This window comes from Globicephala melas, chromosome 16 (genome assembly GCF_963455315.2).
Source record: "Globicephala melas chromosome 16, mGloMel1.2, whole genome shotgun sequence".
Lineage (NCBI taxonomy): Eukaryota > Metazoa > Chordata > Mammalia > Artiodactyla > Delphinidae > Globicephala > Globicephala melas.
The window spans coordinates 59,703,225-59,730,251 of NC_083329.1; the positions used below are offsets into that span (position 1 = coordinate 59,703,225).

The window sequence follows — 27,027 nt, forward strand, 5'->3', positions numbered from 1 at the left end:
TTTAACTTCAAATTTTATTTGAGTCTTAATATTAGTTTGTGCAGGGGATACAAACCCACTTTAGTGATATTATATATTCATGTGACAGGAACCTCCTTGCATAGCAAGCTGAAAGACAGTATTGGATTGGTGGACTGATTTCTAATGCAGAATGTAGTTGTGTTCAGTTATGAACCTGAATTCTGCTAACTTACTCTATGCTCCTGATAAATGAAGAAAGAATACTCCCGTTTACAAGATTGGTTTATTCTATAAATTACCTCTGTCTTGTTCCTCGTTCCACTTGATGACAAATGGTTTAAAAAAAAAAAAGTAGCTAACATTTGTATGGTTTAAAACAGAGGTTCTCAAAATATGGTCCATGGACTCCAGGGGTTCCCTGAAATCCTTTCTGGTGATCTATAAGGTCAATACTTTTTTCCTAATAATAAGAAGCTGTTATTTGCCTTTATCATTTTCATTCTCTGAGTGTACAGTGGAGTTTCCCAGAGGCTACGTGATGAGTGATATTGAAGCATATTAATGAAGAAAAATATGAGAATCATCTGTCTTCTATAAGCTAGACATTAAGAAATTAACAAGAATGTAAAACCATGCTTCACTTATATTTTTGAAAATATATAGTTATTAAAAAATATGTTGTTTGTGTTAACATATAATGGGCTTATTTTTAATGACCAAAAAAATTAAAAATTGGGCTTCAATGGTGGCGCAGTGGTTGAGAGTCCACCTGCTGATGCAGGGGATACGGGTTCGTGCCCCGGTCCGGGAAGATCCCACATGCCGCGGAGCGGCTGGGCCCGTGAGCCATGGCCGCTGAGCCTGCGCGTCCGGAGCCTGTGCTCCACAACGGGAGAGGCCACAGCAGTGAGAGGCCAGCGTACCGAAAAAAAATAAAAATTTCCAGTTCTAATTTCTAAAACACAATAGGTATTGATAGTTATACATACATAAACAAAAGTTGTTTGGGGTCGTTAATAATTTTTAATAGTGTAAAGGGGTCCTGAGACCAAAGAGTTTGAGACCAGCGATTTATGTTTTTACAGGTTACTTAATAATTAGCTGAACTGGTTATTTAGTTTTATACAGACAAATTTTGACCGAAATCAGTATTGAATTTCACCAAGTATTAAAAATTGATCTTTGTTCAACATTTATAACTTATATATATAAAAATATTATTGATAACTTTCTTTTTCTTATTCTGAGACACACTTGACTGAGCTACGAGTTAAGATTCCAGGAGCCCCCAGAGTTCTGGAGAGTAATCTATGACACAACTTGAAATTCCCATCATTAGCGTGAATGGACATGCTGCCTGAGAAGGATACCGTGCTAAGTGCCTGCTAGTAAACCTGGAAGGATGTCTTTATCAGATTTATCATTTAACAGAGAACAGGTTCTAAATGGAAAGTAACACAGAAAAGGCACATTTTGATAGCTGAGAAGCAAATCAGCAGATTCCTAACTCCTGTGGCAAGTAGATTCAGAGGACAGCAGATTGAAGAAAACGGCTTAAGATGTCCTTGGTGACCTTTCGATTAGGTCTTTACCAGCTCCAGCATTTTTTGAGTCACTTAAGGGTCTTCACCTGCTTCCCTACCTGCAATGGAAAAAAAGTTTCCATCGACAGGGTGGTTGTAAAGAAACATTGGGTTGCCTGTAAAGTGCTAGCAGCAGTGCCATGAACACAATAATTTGTCGTTCTTAGGGTAGTGGGGAGGGACGGTCCTTTGAGAAGAAATGGAGAATAGTTGTTCTGCTTACTTCACAACTTAACCCAGTGATAGTTCTGTCTGCCTCCTTTTGTTTCCATGGTTGCAGCTTTTCTACAGCTCTAAGTAAATTCTTGAAGAAATTTTTATTTAAAAGTTCTGTCATATCATTACCAAAATATTGTCATTCTATTTCCACAGCAGAAGAGAAGACCCCTCTGGAGCCTCAGTTCGGATAACAACATCAGAGAAAAACATTCTCCTAACAGCTTACTGACTAAACTCTCCAATAACATTAGTTTTCAAAGAGAACATTTGAGAAACCTCACAGTAGAGGAAGCGGTGAGGCGGTTTCTAAATTGGAAAAAACTTCAAGGTCAAGAAATAGGCAAATTTTGTCAGACGCCTAAATCTCATAGATGCAGTTCGAAAAGAACAATTCCCAACTTACTGTGGTCCAATTTCCTTTTCACTGACTCCTTTCTGCTTAGCCAACACGTAAAAGGGTACCAACAAGGTGGCAGCAGGCACAATAAATCTCTTTAAAAGACTCCTGTACCCCTTGTGTGTCGGGGGCGGGGAGGGACGTACGCCAGAGAAACGGCCAGAGAGCTTCTGAGTACTCTCTCACCTTCCCGCCTAAACACTGAGGGGGCGGGGCCCGAGGCCGGGGCGGGGCCCGAGGCCGGGGCGGGGCCGGTTGCCTCCCTGGGCTCTCCCCACTCCTTTTCCTCCGTGCCCCTCCCACACGCATTTCACCACGATCCCGACAGGCTCAGCGGCTAGGAGCGTCACGTGAGGATGGGCGGTGGAGCTGGAGGCTGGTCTCGCCTGTTTCTTCGTCTCTATGGTTTTCAGAGGTGGGCGGCTTTGACGGAGAAGCAGCTGGAGCTCCAGCGCGGACGGGTAAGTCCAGGACTCTGAAGGGTATGAGGAGACAGCCTTTTAGGAAAGACGAAAGGGAAGGGGATGCGAAACAGCTTTAGGGACTTGACCTCCGGGGCCGGCTGTTTCCGGCTGTTTGTCTGCTCTGGGGTCAGGCGACTTCTCTGGTCGAGCGGGATAGCTGTCTCTCCCTGATGTGCTCAGTTTAGGGGTTTGAGAGCAGTCCTTAATCCTGCCTGCTTCCCTTCCTCAGCTTTCCTTCACCTCACCCAGTCCCTTCTCCCTGTGCCAGGAGAACTTCTACCGAGTTCCCAACCTCAGGGTTCACTTGAGCGTCGACGTCCCTCTTCTCACGGGTGACCAGGGACACATCCTTGGGATTTGTGGATGTGGTTGGAAGTGGGTGCGGAGTTTACAGTTAGATCTCTTATGGGGGAAGTGTTAATCTTTGAAACGAAGAAAGAAGTGGAAAAATCACTGGGACTTGAAGGAACATAACAAAGTGCAGGCTTCTTGGACTGTTCAGTTTTTCTCTTTCCCAGTGCCGTAACCAGTTTTCATTCTCTGTCGAGTTTCCTTCTCACCATACTGTCCTGGCCCACAATACGATGCTTTGAGAATGAGCCGGGCGTTATTGACTCAGTGTGACTGTTAGGAAAAGAGTTTAAAACGAACTGTTCTTTAGGTTGCGATCTCTGTTGTGTTATGGTTTATGGTTTCTTTATCTTCTCTTTCAGATGCCTAAAAAGTATTGTAGATATTTGTAGAATAACCATATTATAGTTAAGGGACTAGAGTAAAATACTTTATTTTCCTTGTGGTACCTGGAAAGTCCTATTTTATTTCTGTTTTATAAGTATCAATAGATGTGTCTATCGGTTTGGGGGCAGTTTCTTGGGTATACCTTTGTTTATGTTAAAGTATTCCTTTGAGTTACATGTGCAAGTGATCTAGCAGTAGAAAGGAGTGAAACAGTTTGGGGTTGATAGCTGTAGGAGAGCTTAGGTTTCATTAAACTGTATGACAAATTAATAAAATGTCAGCATCTTGAGACAGGTGTTGGCCAGTTCGACCACCCGTTATCTTCCTAGCGTTGGGTAAGGTATTGAGCTTGTTAAATATTGCCTTATTCTAAAAAATTTTTAGAACCCACTGCCACTTGTTTGTGAGAAGGTGGCTCTGGCCTCCAGCTGCTCTAAGTGTCCTTACTGAGGATTATAAGACACAAAGTAATGCTAACAAAAAGGAAAGATTCAGGAGTTGGTTTTGTGCCTGGGGAGAAAAGGAAAGAGTGATAGAAACTAATAAGAGCAAGAGAACAAAAGAGTGTATTGCTATCTTCATTTATAATCTATAGAACATTTACTATATTCAGTAGACTTTTTAACATTTCCAAGGGGTGCATTTTGAGAGTGACTTTCCTGTATTTAACAATGGTATGTAATTTCTCCCATAATGCAATATTATGTAAAATAACTATAACTGAAAGATTTAACAGACACTTAAGATTTTATATTATTCAGAATTATAGGACAAAAGTGATAAAGTTATTATACGTAATTTGGCCACTTTCAATCTTTAGTTTTCCCTCTTGAGCAATTTTTACAATGGCTGCAGCAATTGCTGAATGTTTACCATTTTTTTTTCCGTAAGGAGTAGAGTTTTTTACTATTTCCTTTAGAAGAGAGCCAATTTTTAAAAAAAGTTTACTCACAGCTTTTTTCCGCCCACTCAAAATGAAAATAGCTTGATTTCGTGCCAAGGGAAAAAGCTGATTCTTTTTAAGTAGGTGTTTACTCACTTTGGTAAATTATGAGAAAATTATTAATGCTTTTAAGACATGAAATATTGATATCTCAGCATATTTGAGAAGAAAACACAGGGGTAGTATTTTTAAATGTTTTATATTTCCTATTATAAAAGTAATATGTGCTTATTTTTGAAAAATAAAAACGTTGTAGAAAGTATGACACAAAGTTGAAATCCTAATTTATCCTTTCCCTGCCACCAGGTAACCACTAGTTCCCCTTGCATTTTTGGGAATCAGTGTGGAAAAGTAGAGTCTGGAGTCAGAGTCCCTGGGAAAAATGGTACTAATAGTAGTAGGCTTACAACCTCAGAAACTACAGAAGAGAGATTTCCCTTTCTCTATGATAACACCAAACTACTGTGTGGGAGTCTCCTTGGCCTGACTTGGGTCATTACCCATCTTAGAGGCAATCTCTGTGCCCAGACAGATGGAATGCTTTGTGTGGCCAGGATTGGATCTTATTCCCACCCTGGAGTGGGGTGGAGGGGGATACATTTTCAAACCACATGAATTAAGGGTAGGTGACATACAGTTCCTAAAGGAAAATTGAGGTATCATTTCCTGGAGAAGGCAGAAAGATTGCTGGGCAGACAAAAACAGCAGATGTTCACTAAAATAATTTTACATATATTAAAAAAAAAAATTTCTTTCCTTTCCCAGTATAAATTAATTGTATTTTAAAATTTACATGTTGATTTTTCCTTTTTTAATGTGTATTATTTTATTAATTTATAAAACTTGAAATTTAAACTCTTTGCGCCTATTTGTATTGTTATTACATGTATAAGTACACATGCTCTGGAGTATTCAGATTTTCTAACTTTAAATATATTGTATATTTGGCTAGCTTGTTAAAATTGATTATTGGTAAGTATTTTTTGTACTGTGGGTGAACTTGATTATATAAACTGTAGTTTATAAACAGTAAATAAAAGTTTTAAATATTTAAGTGTATATAGTAAATATGATTACATGCTGATTCTTTTAATTATTCCGTGTTCAAAAATCAGCATAGAAACGACTTCATTTTGAGCATTGTATAAAATATAAAAGATAATTGTCGCTAATTGTTGCCACTGGGTGTTAACTTTAAATCTACAGTTAACATTAATGTCTGGTTTTATATCTTTATGGATTATTCTAACAATTCATTATATTTTAAGAGAAAATATAATAGAAGCAACATATTGTTTACTCTTGTTTTCATTTAAAAGATGTTAGTAGCTTGATTCAATGGACATTTGAATGAACTTTAATTGCTAACATTGGTGGCTAACAATTGGCTAACGGGCTTTAGTTTAGACAGGCAGGTCTATATTCTAAAACCCAACTCCATCACTTCTTGATGTTGAGCAAGTTACTTAATCTTTCTGAACTTGAGATTATTTCATTTACAAATGGAGATGATAATACCTATCTCATAAGGGTCTTGTAAGGATTAATTAACATATGCCAAGTGCCTAGGATGTAGTAGATTCTCATTAAATGTAATTGTTAATAATAACAATGACAAAAAATGTCTAGAAGAGTTTATTTTCCCAATTTCAGAATGCTTAGCCCCAGAGAGTTTAAAATATATAGGTGTCTGCAGAATTAGCAAGATGGCTCTTTATTCAGTTTGTCTTGATTTTAGCAGGTTTTAAAATTCTATACTGCAGATATAGCAATAAATGAGAAAACTTTGTTTAAACTACATAATTATTAGCAGACTGCCTAAGTTTTTAAAGATTGCTTAAGCGCACACAGCTTGATATATATAAAGAATACAACCCAGTCAAAAAAATGGACAGAAGACCTAAATAGACATTTTTCCAAAGAAAACATCCAGATGGCCAACAGGCACATGAAAAGCTGCTCAATATCGCTAAGTATTAAAGAAATGCAAATGAAAGCTACAATGAGGTATCACCTCACACCAGTCAGAATGTCCATCATCAAAAAATATACAAATAGTAAATGCTGGAGAGGGTGTGTAGAAAAAAATGAACCCTCCTACACTGTTGGTGGGAGTGTAAACTGGTGCAGCCACTATGGAGAACAGTGTGGAGGTTCCTTAAAAAACTAAAAATAGAGTTACCATATGATCTTGCAACCCACTCCTGGCCGTGTATCTGGAAAAGATGAAAACTCTAATTGGAAAAGATACATGCACCCCCAGTGTTGACAGCAGCACCATTTACAATAGCCAAGATATGGAAACAACCTAAATGTTCATTGACAGATGAATGGGTAAAGAAGATGTGGTACACATATACAACAGAATATTACTCAGCCATAAAAAAGAATGAAATAATGCCATTTGTAGCAACATGGATGGACCTAGAGACTATCATATTAAGTGAAGTAAGTCAGACAGAGAAAGACAAACATATGATATCACTTATATGTAGAATCTGAAAAATGATACAAATGAACTTATTTACAAAACAGAAACAGACTCACAGACATAGAAAACAAACTTATGGTTATCAAAGGGGATAGTGGGGCTGGGACAGGGGAGAGATAAATTAGGTGTTTGGAATTAACATATATATACTACAATATATAAAATAGGTAAACAACAAGGACATACTATATAGCACAGGAAACTATACTCAATATCTTGTAATAACCTAAAGTGGAAAAGAATCTGAAAAAGAATATATATATATATATATATATATAGACACACACACACATATATGTGTGTATAACTGAATCACTTTGCTGTATACTTGAAACTAACACAACACTGTAAATTAACTATACTTCAATTAAAAAAACATAAAAAGTAAAGATTGCCTCCTCCAAGTATAACTGTCAGGCTGGGGGAATGTATTGAGTGAATTTTACACAAACTCTGAGCTCAGTAAAGCTCAGTAAGTGGAAGATAGCCTGTTCCTTCACTATGCAAGGGAAGCTAAGCATTGAGCACCTTGGAAGTTCAGATCAGAATTTATGGTGACTTTAGGTAATTGGGGTATAGTTGTTTTACAATGTTGTGTTAGTTTCTACTGTATAGTGAAGTGAAGTAGAGTTCCCTGTGCTATACAACAGGTTCTCATTAGTTATCTATTTTATACATATTAGTTAGTGTATATGTGTCAATCCCAATCTCCCAATTCATCCCACCGCCCCATCCCCACCTTGGTGTCCATACGTTTGTTCTCTATGTCTGTGTCTCTATTTCTGCCTTGCAAACAGGTTCATCTGTACCATTCTTGTAGATTCCACATATATGTGTTACTATACAATATTTGTTTTTCTCTTTCTGACTTACTCTGTATGACGGTCTCTAGGTCCATCCACATCTCTACAAATGACCGAATTTCGTTCCTTTTTATGGCTGAGTAATATTCCATTGTTTATATGTACCAAATCTTCTTTACCCATTTGTCTGTCGATGGGCATTTAGGTTGCTACAATGACCTGGCTATTGTAAATAGTGCTGCAGTGAACATTGGGGTGCATGTGTCTTTTTGAGTTATGGTTTTCTCTGGGTATATGCCCAGTAGTGGGATTGCTGGATCATATGGTAATTCTATTTTTAGTTTTTCAAGGAACCTCCATACTGTGCTCCATAGTGGCTGTATCAATTTACATTCCCACCAACAGTGCAAGAGGGTTCCCTTTTCTCCACACCCTCTCCACCATTTATTGTTTGTAGATTTTTTGATGATGGCCATTCTGACAGGTGTGAGGTGATACCTCATTATAGTTTTGATTTGCATTTCTTTAATAATTAGCGATGTTGAGCATCTTTTCATGTGCCTCTTGGCCATCTGTATGTCTTCTTTGGAGAAATGTCTATTTAGGTCTTCCTCCCATTTTTTGATTGGGTTGTTTTAGTGGTTACTGTGTTGAACAGTGCAGATATGAAACATTTCTATCATCCCAACACATTCTATTTGACAGAATTGTTGTGGATTATTATAAATACACTTATATCTACATTTGCTAGTTTCAGATGATAGTTAATTTGTATTTCAATCCTGTTCCTTGTTCAAATAAAACTTACTTTTAGATTTGGAAATTGTATTTTTAAAAATGATCAAGTAGATTCTATTGTAATGTATTTCAAATAAAGAAGCATTGCTAATTTTCTTGGGTCTTTGATCTGTGATAACATTTAAATTAAGTTGTTTCAGAATTTGATTATCAACTTAAGCATTGATATCATCTGACTTTATATCCTCATAATTCCTGAGATGGTAATGAAGCATAATGGTTAAGAGCAATGGCCTTGAGATCAGAGAAACTCTCCCCTGCCATCCACTGGCAAATTTCTTAAAAGTGTTGAGTTTTGGTGTCCTTCTCAGTAAAATAGAAGTGATAATAATACTTAGCTCAGGGTTATTGAGATTAAATAAGGTAATGGATATCAAACATTTAGCATAGTATCCCTCACAGAGTAGTGTTCATTAGATGCTAGCATTAAAGAGAATTTGAACAACCAGTTGTTTACAAGCAAAAGAATTTTTTGAAAAGTTGGGGAAATTGGAATATGGACTGGACATTAGATGATACCAGGGAATTATTGTTAAATTTGTTAAGTATAACAGTGACATGTTTATCTAAAAAGAAAGTCGATATTTTTGGAGAGGCATACTAAACTATATAGCAGTGAAATGATACCATGTCTGAGAGTTGCTTTAAAATAATTTACAAAGACAATGAGGAATAAAAGGGACAGAAAAATTGATCTTAACTTCCATTTCCTGTGAAGAAGGAGTAACAGGGACCATATTTACCCTCCCACCTGGAGCCGCTAAAAGGGGAGACAAAATATACAAAACAGTTGTTTCCTGGATTTTGGACATTGTGCAGCAAAGGACAGTGATTCCTGAGAGATGGGAAACAAACGAGGTGAGCTCTGTGATTGTTCTGGCTTGCTGCCTGGAGAGCATTTCCCAGCTGCAGAGTAGGGAGGGCGAACCCAGGCAGAGCACAGTGGTCTTCCTGAATTGAGAGAGTCTGGGGAGGCCAAGACAGCTGGAGTTTGCTGGGCAGAATGCTAGAGATGAGAGAGCCAGAAGGAGGGAGAACCCTCATGTATTCAGCTGAGAATTGATCAGTGACTACATGTGAGGAAACTACCCGAGGCTAGGAAAAGAACTACCTGAAAAGAGCGAACAAAGGCAGGGATAGTGTTTTTTCCTACCAGCCAGAGTGGAATATATTTTAACAGGTCACCAGGTGGAGTACAGTAGTCTCCCCTTATCTGTGGGTGATACATTCAAAGACCCCCAGTGGATGCCTGAAACTGGGGAGTACCAAAGCCTGTATATGCTAACTGGTGAGTAGCACATCAAGCATGAATATGATGGACAAAGGGACGATTCATACGGGGGGCAGGCGGTACAGGGGACGGGGCATGGAGTGGGACAGTGTGAGATTTCATCAGGCTACTGAGAATAGCACATAGTTGAAAACTTATGGATTGTTTATTTCTGGAATTTTGCATTTAATATTCTTGGATCAAGGTTAACTGTTGGTAACAAGCTACAGAAAGCCAAACCACAGTGGGGTAAATTAGTCTTAAACTAAACACTGCTCTGACCCAGCCAAAAAACTTAAAAGCAAGACCTGAAACAGTCAAACTGTTTCTAAGTAACATATTCATGTCCTAGAACTAAGCTCAAGAATAGATTCAGGAATACAAAAATATCCAGCACCCAAAAAGGTAAAATTCAGTGTCTGGCATCCAATCAGAAATTACTAGGCATGCAAAGGAGCAGGAAAATATGACTCATAATGACAAGAAAAACAATGAACACTGAAACAGAAGGACACAGGTGATAGAATTAGTGGAGAGGGATGGTAAAACAGTTTTTTAAAACTGTATTCTGTATGGTCAGGAAACTAGAAGAAAGATTGAATGTTTAAATAGAAACACGGAAGATATGAAAAAGACCCAACTGAACCTCCAGAGATGGAAACTACAGTGTGAGATGAAAGATACACTTGGTGTTATTAATGGCAGATTAGACATGGGAGAAGAAAACTTAAGTCAAGATGTAACTTCCAGTTTACAGGAAATAAAGGGGCTAGAGAAATATTTAAACCATTCTACAAGGAAGCAATTAGATAAATACAGAATTTGAGAAATGCAATATAGATGTCCTGTTCTGTTAAAAAATTAGGGTTGTGCTGTGATTGCACAGTGTGGTGAATATACTTAATATAAGCTTTAAAGTGGTTAAAATGGTAAATTTCATGTATATTTTACCACTGTTTTAAAAAAATTACCATTTAAAAAAAACATTTAAAAGTATACAATTGGCAGGCATAAAGTGTATTTGCATTGTTGTACAATTATCACCACCATTCATTTCTGGAATTTTTTCTTCTTCCCAAACAGAAAACTATACCCATTAAACAATAACTCTCTACTTCCTTCTCCCCTCAGTCTCTGGCATCACCATACTACTTTCTGTTTCTTTGAATTTCACTACTGTAGGTTTGTCATATATGTGGAATCGTATAGTATTTGTCTTTTTGTGATTGGCTTGTTTCACTTAATGTAAGTCTTTAAGGTTCATGCATGTTGCAGGATGTATCAGAATTTCCTTCCTTTTTCTTCAGTTTTAAAAATTGTGGTATAATACACATAATATAAAATTTACCATCTTAACCTTTTTTTTTTTTTTTTTTTTTTTTGCGGGACGCGGGCCTCTCACTGTTGTGGCCTCTCCCATTGCAGAGCACAGGCTCTGGACGTGCAGGCCCAGCGGCCATGGCCCACGGGCCCAGCCGCTCCGCGGCATGTGGGATCCTCACAGACCAGGGCACGAACCCGCGTCCCCTGCATTGGCAGGCGGACTCCCAACTACTGCGCCACCAGGGAAGCCCCATCTTAACCATTTTTTAAGTGTACACTTCAGTGATATTAAATACATTCAGATTCTTGTGAAACCATCACTATCATCCATCTCAAGAGCTATTTTCATCATGTAGAAGTGAATTGCTGCATCCATTAAATAACTCTCCAATACCCCTCCTTCCAGTCCCTGGCAACCACAATTCTACTTTCTGTCTCTGTGATTTTGACTACTCTAGGTGCCTCATCTAAGCAGAATCATACAGTGTTTATCTTTTTGTGACTGATTTATTTCACTTAGCATAATGTCATCAAGATTCATACATGTTGGAGCATGTGTCAGGATTTCCTTCCTTTTTATGCCTGAGTAATATTCCATTGTATTTATAAACCACATTTTGTTTATCCATTCATGTTGATGGACACTTGTGTTGCTTTCACCATTTGGCTACTGTGAATAGTGCTGCGATAAGCATGGGTGTACAAATACCTGTTCAAGTTCCTGCTTTCAGTTCTTTTGGGTATATACCCCAGAGTGGAATGCTGGATCATATGGTAATTCTATGTTTAATTTTTTGAGGAGTTGCCATACTGTTTTTTGTAGTGGCTGCACCATCTTGCATTCCCATTAGCAGTGCACAAGGATTCCACTTTCTTTTTTTGTTTTTTTTCCTAAGGATTCCACTTTCATATAATGAATAAACAAACAAACATATAATAGTCATTCTACTGGGTGTGGATAAATTTTATGTTATGTATAGCTAATAAAATAAGATTAGGGTGGTCAGGGGAGAAAAAGGTTGTATATGAAGGAACTGTCCTAGATTAGAGAGATTGGAGAAACAAAACCAAAGATAATACATGATTTTTGTGTGGATCCTAGTTTGAAAAATCAGCTATATATTTTGTGGAAGTTTGAATATGTACTACTATTAGAAGATATTAGGAAATTGCAATTAATTTGAATAAGTGTGATAATGGTATTGTAGTTATGTAGGAAAACATTGAAATATTTAAAGTGTTTTAATGTCTGTAACTTTGAAGTTGTCTGCCTTAAAAATAGCCTGATAGATATGGATAGACGAAGCAAATAGGTGAAATGTTAATTGTTCAGTCTAGGTAATGTACATGTGGTGTTCATAATAGTATTCTTTGAAATTTTCTGAGTGTCTGAAAGTTTTTAAATGAACTATAAAGGTTTGATGTTAATATCTTTCTTTTTAAAAAATTTTATTTATTTATTTAGGGCTGAGTTGGGTCTTTGTTGCTGCGTGCAGGCTTTCTCTAGTTGTGGCGATGAGGGCTACTCTTCGTTGTGGCGCGTGGGCTTCTCATTGCAGTGGCTTCTCTTGTCGCGGAACATAGGCTCTAGGCGTGCGGGCTTCAGTAGTTGTGGCTCACAGGCTCTAGAGTGCAGGCTTAGTAGTTGTGGCACACGGGCTTAGTTGCTCCGTGGCATGTGGGATCCTCCTGGACCAGGGCTCGAACCCATGTCCCATGCATTGGCAGGTGGATTCTTAACCACTGCACCACCAGGGAAGCCCCGTTAATAGCTCTCTTTTCTGGAAAAGAAGCCTTTTTTTGTTTTTTGGCTTTGGGTCTTCGTTGCTCTGCGCGGGCTTTCTCTAGTTGCAATGAGTTGGGGCTGCCCTTCATTGCAGTGCGTGGGCTTCTCATTTCGGTGGCTTCTCTTGTTGCGGAGCACAGGCTCTAGGTGCACAGGCTTCAGTAGTTGCAGCATGCGGGCTCAGTAGTTGTAACAGGCGGGCACTAGGGTGCACGGGCTTCAGTAGTTGTGGCACACGGGCTCTAGAGTGCAGGCTCAGTAGTTGTGGCACATGGGCTTAGTTGCTCCACAGCATGTGGGATCTCCCTGGGCCTGGGATCGATCTTGTGTCACCTGCATTCGCAGGCAGATTTTAACCACTGCGCCACCAGGGATGTCCCAAAAGAAGCCATTTTTATTTGCTTTTACTTTTATAAATAATTTAATCCTTAACACTTAGTTTCTCTCTCCTTTTTTTCTTCATTAGTTTCTCTTTATAATTGATGTTATGGGTTTTGTCTTCCAGATACTCCATTTTTACTCTTTTTTTTTTTAACTAAGTATGTAATTAGTGTCCTTTTTAGGAAGTGATTTTTGTGTTCATCCTGACCAATGGAGTATGCATTCTTCATATATAGCCTAGCTTTTGAAGGAGCAATTCAATTGTCAAAGCTTTAGATTACTCCCATTACTTATTTAACCCAGAGGTTTTAATTTCATGCTCTATAGGAAAATGGCTCTCAACTCATTGATAATTTCTTTCCTGACTGCATATTTTCTTTAAGCTCAGGTTAAGTCTCTGTTCAACTTCTAGGTACTACGTGTACTGTATTAAGATTCACAAAGTGTCATTTTTCGGTTAAGAGGGTAGAGGGCAGAATATTGTTATTGTGGGAAACCTAGGGTTCTACTACTATAAGAAGCATGCTAACCTATGAGTCTTGGTGGTGGTTATTGTTTTTTAACTTGTTTGCTAGTTAATTTTCCCAATATGAAGCATTTCCAGCTTTATTTCTATAGTATAAGTATGATGAGAAGAGAATTAGACAAGGAGTTATGGGAGTTATAGACCTAGTTTCTGTTTCCAACTTTGCTGCTAAGTAGCTTTATGATTTTGATGACGTTTCTTGAAGAATCATCCTCTCTGGCCAGTTTCCTTTTGTACTGAAAATTTGAAAATTTCTAAGGTCTCTTTTAGCTCTAATATTCTGGTATATTGTTCCTTTTTCTTTCTTCATATTTTATCTCTGTGTTTGTAAGGGTATTGTGGCAGACTGTGTACTGAATCCTCTTGTCAAAAATGTGTACGTTCCTTTTCTTTTTAAATAACAACAAAAAACCTTTCTCTTTTTAACCTATTCACTTCCCTACTTTTTGTGGCAACAGGAACAACTTCTTTGTACTGAAAAATATGTTGATTATAATTCCTCCTTTTGTATAATAAAATAGAAATGTGAAGGAAAGCAGTATGTCATATTGTGCCCGATAGTCTTCATTTGCCCCCTCTATATTCACTCTTCTTTTGTTTTTGGCTGCTGCGGCATGTGGGGATCTTAGTTCCCTGACCAGGGATCAAACCCATTCCCCCTGCAGTGGAAGCGTGTAGTCTTAATCACTGGACCGCCAGGGAAGTCCCTGTATTCACTCTTTACCCTTCTCCATCCTGCTTGTGCTCCAAGAAGCTGACCTTTATGGACTACATGCTACTAGCTCCATTCGCTCTGGTATCCAGTAGGGTTTGGCCAGTGGCAGCGGATAGGAGGAGAGTGAGGTCTGGGTATATAGTTTCTTGGTTCCCTCTTTGTAGGTTGGTAATTATGTTTGACCCTTGAGCAAGGTGGAGGTTAGGGGCACCGACACCCCCCCGCCCCCCGCCGAGCAGTCAAAAATCCACATATAGCTCTTGACTTCCCCCAAACTTAACTACTAATAGCCTACTGTTGACCCATGTTGGGAAGCAGAGATACTGAATAATATTTTCTGAACTGAGAAGGAACTTTGAGACCAAAAAACAAAGCAGGCAACTCCATAAAGTGCATTTATGAAGTTTGTTGTGGGTAACTTACATACAGGCAGGATAGAGTGGATGATGATCTGGAGGCGTTTGCAGCTGCACTACATGCTGCCATAACGGGTACAGGGGAATTTAAAGGACCCAAAGCTAAAAATAGAATCTGACTACTATGTTGTAGTATGTATCAGAATTTCATTTCTTTTTAAGGCCAAATGATCGATTGTATGTACACAGCATATTCTTTTAATCTGTTTTTCTGTTGTTGGACTTCTGGGCTATTTCCACCTTTTGCTATTGTGAGTAATGTTGCTATGAACACTGGTATACAAGTATCTGTTTGAATCTCTGCATTTATTTATTTATTTGGCTGTGTCGGGTCTTCGTTGCGGCATGCAGGATCTTTTTGTTGCAGCATGCGAACTCTTCATTGCGGCGCACGCAGGCTTCTCTCTAGTTGTGGTGTACGGGCCTCAGAGCTCACGGGCTCAGTACTTGCTGCACGCAGGCTCTCTAGTTGTGGTGTGCAGGCTCTGGAGTGCGCTGGCTCAGTAGTTGCGGTGCATGGGCTTAGTTGCCCTGCAGCATGTGGGATCTTAGTTCCCTGACCAGGGACCAAACCCGGTCATCTGCATTGGAAGGTGGATTCTTAAGCACTGGACCACCAGGAAGTCCCTGAATCTCTGCTTTTAATTCTTGTGGATATATACTTAAGGTTGGAATTGCTGAATCACATGGTAATTCTATGTTTAACTGTTTTCCATAGTGGCTGCACTCTTACATTCCTACCAGCCGTGTACAAGGGTCCAGTTTCTTCACATTTTCTCCAGCACTTGTTATTTTCTGTTTCTTGTTTGTTTTTTTGATAATAGCCATCCTCATGGGTGTAAAGTGGTATCTAATTGTGGTTTTGATTTGCATTTCCCTAATGACTAATAATGTTGAGCATCTTTTCATGTACTTATTGACCATTTGTATATCTTCCTTGGAGACATGTCTATTCAAATCCTTTGCCCATTTTTGAATTGGGTTGTTTGTTTTTTTCTTGTTGGAGTAGATAGTTTTGAGTCAAAATACAAGGTTTCTTAGAAATGGCGAAGTGATTCCATGTATTTGAAATGGTATTTAGATTAGAAAAAGAAACAAAAATGTCCATTTCCTTGATTAGATAGCAAGGATAGATTATAGATAAGTTTATGATTGGAGTCTTACTCTGCGTTTTTTTTTTTTTTTGCGGTATGCGCGGGCCTCTCACTGTTGTGGCCTCTCCCATTGCGGAGCACAGGCTCCGGCACAGGCTCAGCGGCCATGGCTCACGGGCCCAGCCGCTCCGCGGCATGTGGGATCTTCCCAGACTGGGGCACGAACCCGTGTCCCCTGCATCGGCAGGTGGACTCTCAACCACTGCACCACCAGGGAAGCCCTTACTCTACGTTTTAATTAAATGTTTGTATTAAAAGGAAAATATTTAGGCGTTATATGTTTATGTAACATTTTAGTGAAATTTATGTTACACTATACAGTTTTTATTTGATTTATCACCATTAGGAGCATTCTCTTATATTACCTTCCAAACAAACATTTATTCATAATTTGCTACTGTGCTCAGCTTTTTACAAGAATTTTCTCATTTAATCCTCCTCATAGTTCTTTGCAGTAAGTATCCCTGTTCTGTGGAAGTACAAAGTTGCCAAAGTCAGAAACACAGGTCTGGCTGACTTCAAAATTAATAGCCAGTAAGAGGTCAAGTTAACTAGATTACCTTGAGTAAGACACTTAACTTTCTGGGCCTCAGTTTATTAAACAAAGCAGAACAAAACAATATACAACAATACAAACTTATCTACATGTTTAGTAGAACTTTAATTTGTGATGTTCTAATTTTGCTTTAATTAAATCCTAGGGTTTAAAACATCTTCAAGTAAATAAGCGAAAGTTTTAACAAAAAAGAAATACCTGGGTAAATAGAAATTGGAGTAAAGGTAAAAAAGGCAGGAAAACATCCTGTGAAATATCTAATATTGCTGTCAGCCTAGGAGGTTTGTTTCTAGAGGGAATGTAAATATAGACAGATTGTTATAAAAGAGTATCAATAAAGATGTCTGTTGTTGTGAACGCTAAAAAATTCCGCTGAAATTGTTATTTATGTAGAAAGAGACTTCCTTTGGCAGAAATGTATATTATTCTTACAGATTCTTTGCTGTTGAATGAGACTCTGAGAAACATGTCATGGCCTCACAGTTGAGTTCTGACATGGAATTGTTATTACATTTTAATACAGGTACCTCGTTTTCCATGTCTGGAAATTGAGTATAGTGCAAATGAGAGTATTCGTTGGAGCATTTTAAAATATAAAGTTCTCTGCAAATGTAAGGTGACATTCTTATTAAATATTGATTCCTTCATTTTATGTTCACATATTTCTATATCACAGTAGGATTTAGAGCTTTTTAATTTAATAGGGAAGTGCATAAAGTATTCTTTGTTCTGTGGTACATATAATACATTATTGTTGATCAAAATTTTTTGTTTCCCTTATTTTTAAAAAATGTGCTCTTCCTGGGGTTAGTCTCAGCTTTTTGTAAAGTTAGGTTTAGTCAACCGCTGCTTTTGCTATACATTCCCATGTTACAGCTTTATGAGCAAAGCAAACAGACTTAGCAATGAATGAATTAGACAGTTAGCAAATTACAAATGAGGATATGGTTGTAGGTTTACATAGGCCATTTAGATTTGTTCTCTTGTATGGTTAGATTAACTCAACCTAATATCAGCTTTTGAATGGTTGGGTATCGTTAAAAAAGAATTTTATATTGTATATATCACATATAGATATGGCATATAGCACATAAAGAAGACTACATGAAACAGATATGTACACTTTAAAGAATAATTTTAAAAAGTGAGCCATATCAGGCCAAAAAGAACATTTACATCACCCCAGAAGTCCCCGATGTGCCCTTCTTTGATCACACAGCTTGTTGTGTGTTGGTTTGTTATGATTTCATACCTACTTGTTTATGGCTTAAGTGAAGTTGTTTTGATCTAAGGGTGAATTTGTTTACATTGGGGAGGCTGTGTCAAGATGATATCATCAAAGTTGTTGTGCTACTAAGTGCTTGTTGATGTGAACATATGGAGGAGTGACTATGTTGTAATGAACATTTAAACTTTAAATACCAAGAACTTGTGAGGACTTACTGAGAGTGTTCAGTCTGGGCAAGGCTACTCTTTGCTGATCTAAAATAACTCTCCAGAGACCTGCTGTGGCAAGGTTACTCTTTGCCAGCAGTGATGAAAACAGTGCAGCGGTCTTGTGAAGGAGATCATCTTGTCAGCCAGCACTGGTGCCTTCATTCCACTAGCATCCAGCTCTAGCAACAAGGGACTTCAGTTTGCTCTGGCAGCTCTTGGTTGGCTAAGCTGACTGTTCGGAAAACCAACTGATAGAAAAGGTACACCTCAACTCAATTTGGGCTTTATTTCTTTCATCTCCCCTTTGCCTGGAACAATAGTGTAATCATTTGAATCAACCACCCAAAGCAATCTACCATTGCTTTAGAGTATATTTCTTTATTGGCTTATTAAGAGACATTATCCTGTATGCTGTTGGCTTGTGACATATTATTATATAATTCCCGCAATTAACCTGTGTTAAATAAGTCATTGGCAAAGACAATCTCAGTCTCTGAGCATAATTTGATAAAACAATTTATCTCTTCAGGAGATAAATTATCTTCCAGAATTTTGGTTATAATCATGGTTATGTGTATCACTAAACACTTTGTTTTGAACTTTATATAGATGAAATCTGACCATGTATATATTTTTATGATATGCTTCTCCACTGAACATTATATTTATGAGACTTACAGTGTGTTATTTGTAAAGCATTTGGGGGGAGGATGTAAATTTTCCAAAATTAATTTAGTAACTCCTTTTTTAAAAAATATATTTTATTTTGCAGTAAAATGTGTAAAAAAATAAAGCTACTCATTAATGACTATAACGTGGATCCCTGTTTATTCAATTATCCACATTAGGAATTAGGACATGTTTATCCATTTAACTGTTGATAGACATTTGGGTTGTTGCTAGTTTTGGTTATTACAAGCAGTGTTGCTATGAACATTCCTGTTCATATCTCAGAATATGTTTGAATTTTTCTACAGTAAGATTGCAGGGTTAAAGGTATTCATGTCTACAATTTATCAAGATAATGTCAAACTTTTCTAAAGTGATCGAATCAATTTACACTTCCAACATCAAGTGTGAGAGTTCCCATTGCTTCACATCTTTGCCAATATGTGGTGTTGTTGGACTTTTAATTTTACCAGTGTGTAAGGCAACCCTGTCACCTCAGAGCACAGGTGAAAATCCGTTAACTCTAGAGAAGAGGAAAAGAAAAAGAAATCCTCAACCTCTGGGGGAGGGGCAGAAGCTGAGATCTTCAGAAGTCTACATCTGAGGAGAGACAGGGCCACTGAGAAAGCTCCATGCACAAGAGCCAGTGACACAAGGTCACTGTTGAAAATTGTGGCTATCCCAGGACAACAGAGAACCCATTGCTACCAGTCTAGCATGCACCAAATAACAAGTACTCAGAGGAAAAATGACATATTACACACAAAGGAACAAAGGTTAAGAGTTACAGCAAACTTTTTAGAAACGATGAAAGCCAATTTCTGTTGCTCTTCCTTCATTCCCGAATTTCCAAGTTTCCCTCCAGTATTTTTTTTTTCCATCTGAAGAACTTTATATAGTTTTTTGGAGTGGGTCTGTGAGCAAATAATTCTCCTAGAATATCATGTTTTGACACTTCAGATCTTACTTAAATCCTGTAAAGAATGTTGGTTTTTTTTCTTTAGCAGGCAGTTGGCCTAGTTAGGTTCAGGCTGCAAATTCCAACCCACCTTTTATGGGTTGTAGTTCCAATGTCAGTTCAGTTTTCTTAGCCTTTTCAGTACTATCCATATTTGACCCTTTTGTGCCCCACACAGTGGCCAGTCTTGAACCTTGGTGGTGGTCTACCCCATATTTTAGTTCATAGATCCTTTGCTATGCTGCTTAGGGTAAGATCTACATGTGTACCTTGGAGGTGAGCTCAGGAGATCATACTGAACCTTATGGTTTCACTTTATTGAGCTCCCCTTCTTTGTGATATCCCCAACACTTACTTGCTCCCAAGGACCCTGCTTCTCGTGATTCAAACCTGAAATTTTCCTTTCCCTACCCTGTCATATAATTCAACTACCTCAGCCTCCTGGGTCTAGTGAACAGAGGATAGAAAAATAGAAGAGCTGCCCCAGTGCTCTTGGAGCACAGTTCCTCTGGTTAGAAAAGAATTTTTCCCTTCTTCTGATTTTACATGACTTCCCAGCTGCTGGTTCCTCTGTAGGAGTGCTTTGTTACTGGGATGGGAGAAAACAAAAAAAGACACACAACACACACACACACACACGCAAATCCAGGGAATTTCTCCCACTCTCTCTTACTCATGTAAGTCCCTTTTCCCACTCATCAAACCAGAAATAAATGGCTCTTCTTGGAGATTTTTATGTCTGCATCCAGAGCACATGTTTAGTGTCAGGCTAAGTTTGAATTTTGGCATGGAGAGACGAGAGGAAGAAATTTGGAAGCTCACTTCCATTTCAGCGCTACCTTGAGATCTATTTCCTTTTCCATTCTGCCTGCTGACATTTACTTTTCAGAGTCCTTAGATAGATATTCTATCCAGGGCTATAGATATTCCATCCAGGGCTTTCAGTTGCATTCAGTGGGACAGACAGGAAGGAGTGTGCTCATTTCATCTTAACTGGAGCTAGAACCTCTATAATCACTTTTTAAATACTTTTTGTTGTGAAAAATTTGAAACATATATGAAATTATGAAAAATGTCTTCATATACAATACAAAATCCCCATGTACCCATTACCCAGCTTCATTAATTATCAACATTTGGCCAATCCTTCATCTGTAACTTCCCACTCCCACTGTCACTTGACTTCTAAATGCGAAACTCTGACGTCATTACATTTCATGTGGTTAATTTCTATAATTTTTGTGTGTATTTGAAAGGAGTGTGTAATATACAGCTGTTCAGTGTTCTGTTATATATGTGTCCATTACATTAAGTTGTTGATCATGGTGATAAAAATATATCCTTTCTGGTTTTTAAAATATTCCTTCTGATGCATTTTTTCTTATCCTGCACAATCCTTCAATCCACAAAGATTGAAGTTCTGTAAGGTAATAATGTGTAGTTGTGTTATTCAAGTCTAATATATTGTGTTCCAGGGCGTTGAAAATTTTTTTTTTTTGTGGCCTTGAATTTTTTGTTTAATTATTTTAAGCTCTTCTAGAAATTAACAATTAAGAACTTTAGGACTACATATGATGAAGATATTATTCCCATGATGTATTGTTATCATGTCAGTACATTACATATTTGAGTTCTAGCTTGAAAACCTTAAAGGTTTGAGAAGTGCATTTTTAGTTTTGACAATAGCCATTCTAATGGGTGTGAAGTGGTAAATCGCTGTGGTTTTGATTTGCATTTCCCTAATGATTAATGATGTTGAGTATCTTTTCATGTACTTATTGGCCATTTGTGTGTCTTCTTTGGAGAAATGTCTATTCAAGTCCTTTGCCCATTTTTAAATTGGATTATTTGTTTTTTGTTGTTCAGATGTAGGAGTTCTTTATATAGTCTGGATATTAATCCTTAATAGACATATGCTTTGCAAATATTTTCTCCTGTTCTGTGGGTTGTGTTTTCATTCTCTTGATACTGTAATTTCATGCACAGAATTTTTTATTTTGATGAAGTCAGTTTATTCTTTCTTTTGTTTCCTGTGCTTTTGATGTTCAGTCCAAGAAGCCATTGCCAAATTCAGTGTTATAAAGATTTTCCCCTGTGTTTTCTTCTAAGAGTTTTATAGTTTTAGATCTTATGCTTACGTCTGTGGTCAATTTTGAATTAATTTTTGCATAGGGTGTAAGCTAAGGGTCCAGCTTAATTCTTTTGCATGTGGACATGCAGTTTTCTCCACACCATTTGTTGAAAAGAGGTATTCTCTTTGTTAACAGTCTTGACACCCTTGCTGAAAATCAATTGACCATATATGTGAAGATTTACTTCTGAGCTCTCTATATTTTATGTCATTGGTATATGTCTGTCTTTATGTCATACCACACTGCTTTGATTGCTGTAGCTTTGTAGTAAGTTTTGAAATCAGGAAGTGAGAGTCCTCCACCTTGTTCATCTTTTTTTCGAGATTGTTTAGGCTATTTGTGGTCCCTTGAGATTCCACATGAATTTTGTAAAAGAGTTTACTTTTTTTAAGAGTTATTTTATGTTTACAGCAAAACTGAGGAGAAGGTAGAGATTTCCCATATACCTTCTTCCCTTATGCATGGTTTTCATGTAGTTATTTTCCCTTTCTTGTTCTGCATTTCTTTTGGAGAAAATATTGGGAGATAGGAATGAGACGTCTGTAATGTCTTCAGCTACGCCTGTTTGTTTTCTTGAAATCATATACATCCTAGCAAACCCTAACCTAACACTTTCTACTTTGATTTGATGATAAAGATTAAGTTTTGTATTCTGTGAGAGTTAACATTTAGAATATTCCAAATGAATAATCAAATATTGGTTAGCAGCATATTACTGGATTATCCTATAATAAGAATTGTTTAAACAGAAACATTTTAAATGAAATTTTATGTTATATACTAAGATTTTGTGACTGCTGGTGTTGCCAAAAAATATGGCAAAGTGACCATAAAATTTTTGAGGCATAGTTAGGGCTTGAAATTGAAATGTATCTTAATTTTGGATAAACCAAAGATGTTTAGGCGAGGTGGCGAGTAAAAAATGGTTTTCCACAGTGCTTCTTCTAGACTGCTCTTCTTTCTCTTCAATTCTACACACCCTGACCTTTGCTTTGTGCAGTTAGTACTTTCTTGGCACTGTTTTCTTTTGGAGCAGTGCTTAAACTGTCCTTATTGATAGCTGATTTTTTTTTCACCCTGTAGTTTTCTAATGGTTCTTAAGTACATTAAAAGTATTTATTAACCATTAAAACTCCATGGCTACCTAATTTCCAAAGGTTGAATCGAAAGTTGGAGATGTAGTTTTTTTTTTAATATAAATTTATTTATTTTATTATTTATTTAGGCTGTGTTGGGTCTTTTGTTGCTGTGCACAGGCTTTCTCTAGTTGTGGTGAGCAGGGGCTACTCTTCGTTGCAGTGCACAGGCTTCTCATTGCGATGGCTTCTCTTGTTGCGGAGCACGGGCTCTAGGCACATGGGCTTCAGTAGCTGTGGCACACGGGCTCTAGAGCACAGGCTCAGTAGTTGTGGTGTATGGGCTTAGCTGCTCCGCAGCATGTGGGATCTTCCCAGACCAGGGCTTGAACCCGTGTCCCCTGCATTGGCAGGCGGATTCTTAACCACTGCGCCACCAGGGAAGCCCTGGAGATGTAGTTTTATGGAAATTTTAAATATTGAAAAAAGCTTACTTATCTCAACACATTAGCACATCCTAGTGGTCTTAGAAAATTTATATTGGTTATCATTACTTGTGTAGTTTCCTGGATGGTTTGTTTGCTTTTGGTTTAAATAGACTTTCTTAGGTTGATTTGTTCTTCTGTGCAGTTGTTCAAGGAAGGGAAACTGCTACTCTTCCATTCTTCCTTCATCAGACATGAGTTTCAGGTTTTATTATTGCAATAAAAAGGCTCTATGGAGATGGCTTCACAGGTGAATTCTATCAAACATTTAGAGAAGAGCTAACACCTATCCTTCTCCAACTCTTCCAAAATATAGCAGAGGGCAGAACACTCCCAAACTCATTCTACAAGGCTACCATCACCCTGATACCAAAACCAAAGATGTCACAAAAAAAGAAAACTACTGGCCAATATTACTGATGAATGTAGATGCAAAAATCCTCAACAAAATACTAGCAAACAGGGCTTCCCTGGTGGCACAGTGGTTGAGAGTCTGCCTGCCGATGCAGGGGACACGGATTCGTGCCCCGATCTGGGAAGATCCCACGTGCCATGGAGCGGCTGGGCCCGTGAGCCATGGCCGCTGAGCCTGCGCGTCCGGAGCCTGTGCTCCGCAACGGGAGAGGCCACAACAGTGAGAGGCCCGTGTACCGCAAAAACAAACAAACAAAAAACTAGCAAACAGAATCCAGCAGCACATTAAAGGTATCATACACCATGATCAAGTGGGATTTATCCCAGGAATGCAAGGATTCTTCAATATACACAAATCAATCAATGTGATACACCATATTAACAAACTGAAGGATAAAAACCATATGATCAACTCAATAGATGCAGAAAAAGCTTTCAGACACCCATTAACGATAAAACCCTCCAGAGAGTAGGCATAGAGGAAACTTACCTCAACATAATAAAGGCCATATATGACCAACCCATAGCCAGTATCATTCTCCATGGTGAAAAACTGAAACCATTTTGACTAAAATCAGGAACAAGACAAGGTTGCCCACTCCCACTACTATTATTCAACATAGTTGTGGAAGTTTTAGCCACAGCAGTCATTGAAGAGAAAGAAATAAAAGGAATCCAAATCGGAAAAGAAGAAGTAAATCTGTCACTGTTTGCAGATGACATGATACTATATATAGAGAATCCTACAGTTGCTACCAGAAAACTACTAGAGCTAATCAATGAATTTGGTAAAATAGCAAGGTACAAAATTAATGCATAGAAATCTCTTGCATTCCTATACACTAATGATGAAAGTCTGAAAGAGAAATTAAGGATGCACTCCCATTTAACATTGCAACAAAAAGAATAAAATACCTAGGAATAAACCTATCTAAGGAGACAAAAGACCTGTATGCAGAAAACTATAAGACACTGATGAAAGAAATTAAAGATGATACAAACAGATGGAGAGATATACCGTGTCCTTGGATTGGAAGAATCAACATTGTGAAAATGACTATACTACCCAAAGTGATCTACAGATTCAGTGCAATCTCTATCAAGCTACCAATGACATTCTTCATAGAACTAGAACAAAAAAAAATTTACAATTGTATGGAAACACAAAAGACCCCAAGTAGCCAAAACAATCTTGAGAAAGAAAAACGGAGCTGGAAGAATCAGGCTCCCTGACTTCAGACTATACTACAAAGCTACAGTAATCAAGACAGTATGGTACTGGCACAGAAACAGAAATATAGATCAATGGAACAGGATAGAAAGCCCAGAAATAAACCCATGCACATATGGTCACCTTATCTTTGACAAAGGAGCCAAGAATATACAATGGAGAAAAGACAGCCTCTTCAATAAGTGGTGCTGGGAAAACTGGACAGCTACATGTAAAAGAATGAAATTAGAACACTTCCTAACACCATACACACAAAAAAACTCAAAATAGATTAAAGACCTAAATGTAGGGCCAGACACTATAAACCTCTTAGAGGAAAACATAGGCAGAACACTCTTTGACATAAATCACAGCAAGACCTTTTTGACCCACCTCCTAGAGAAATGGAAATAAAACCAGAAGAAATGGGACCTAATGAAACTTAAAAACTTCTGCACAGCAAAGGAAACCATAGACAACACAAAAAGACACCCTCAGGATGCGAGAAAATATTTGCAAACAAAGCAACTGACAAAGGATTAATCTCTAAAATATACAAGCAGCTCATTTTGCTCAATATCAAAAAAACAGACAACCCAATCCAAAATTGGGAGGAAGATCTAAATAGACATTTCTCCAAAGAAGATATACAGATTGCCAACAAATACATGAAAGGATGCTAACATCATTAATCATTAGAGAAATGCAAATCAAAACCACAATGAGGTATCACCTCATACTTATCCTTCTCGAACTCCTCCAAAATATAGCAGAGGGCGGAACACTCCCAAACTCATGGCCACAGAATGGCCATCATCAAAAAATCTGCAAACAATAAATGCTGGAGAGGATGTGGAGAAAAGGGTACCCTCTTGCAATGTTGGTGGGAATGTAAACTGATACAGCCACTATGGAGAACAGTATGGAGGTTCCTTAAAAGACTAAAAATAGAGCTACCATATGACCCAGCAATCCCACTACTGGGCATATACCCTGAGAAAACCACAATTCAAAAAGAGACATGTACCACAATGTTCATTGCAGCTCTATTTACAATAGCCAGGAGATGGAAGCAACCTAAATGTCTATCAACAGATGAATGGATAAAGAAGATGTGGCACATATATACAATGGAATATTACTTGGCCATAAAAAGAAATGAAATTGAGTTATTTGTAGTGAAATGGATGGACCTAGAGTCTAACATACAGAGTGAAGTAAGGCAGAAATAGAAAAACAAATACTAACACATATAAATGGAACCTAAAAAAAAAAGTGGTTCTGATGAACCTAGGGGCAGGACAGGTATAAAGGCGCAGATGTAGAGAATGGCCTTGAGGACACGGGGAAGTGGAAGGGTAAGCTGGGATGAAGTAAAAGAGCAGCACTGACATATATACACTACCAAATGTAAAATAGCTAGTGGGAAGCAGCTGCAGAGCACAGGGAGATCAGCTCGGTGCTTTGTGACCACATAGAGAGGTGGGATAGGGAGGGTGGGAGGGAGGGGATATGTGGATATATGTATACATATAACTGATTCATTTTGTTATACAGCAGAAACACAACATTGTAAAGTAAATATACTCCAATGAAGATGTTTAAAAAAAAAAAGGCTCTATGATATGTGTGTGCATCCGGGTGTGTATGTATTTTGAAAAAGTGAACTTCGGAGGTTCTTAGCTGGATGAAGGAATGTTTCACAGAGTTTCAGGAAGTTGAGTACTATGGGATATTGACCTGCTTTTCCATAACATCTTCATTTAGCAAGAATGTGTACAAAAGTTCTGTGTCAAACCTAACATTTCTGTGAGAAGATTCTTGTGCCTACAGTTAACTGGTTTTTTTTTTTTTTTCCTGTTAGAGACTTCTGTGACTTAAAATTAACTTTACATTCCCCAGATCATTAAAATAGCTCTTTCTCTGCTGTTGAAAAATACTCACTTCTCAGAACAGAGTGAGCTGAAGTGTGAGCTTTCCTTATTTATGCCGTCAGTAATGTCACTTTGAGGTATGAAAATGCATCTTTTCTAGACATGAACATTAATCTTTACTGTATTTTGGCAGTCATCCTGGTGTCATTGCAGAACTTTCAGTCTGATTCATTTCATCTAAAAGAAAT

At 37.9% G+C, this 27,027-nt stretch overlaps 1 protein-coding gene across 2 annotated transcripts in view; it reads left to right on the top strand.

Moving 5' to 3' along the window:
- Positions 1-2,483: 2,483 nt before the first annotated feature.
- MICU1 (mitochondrial calcium uptake 1) overlaps positions 2,484-27,027 on the top strand; it is a 199,721-nt gene continuing 175,177 nt past the window's right edge. For both annotated transcript variants that reach the window (XM_030862562.2, XM_060286765.1), the window contains exon 1: positions 2,484-2,621. The gene's annotated coding sequence lies outside the window, so the exon portion shown is untranslated. The remainder of the gene's footprint in view (positions 2,622-27,027) is intronic.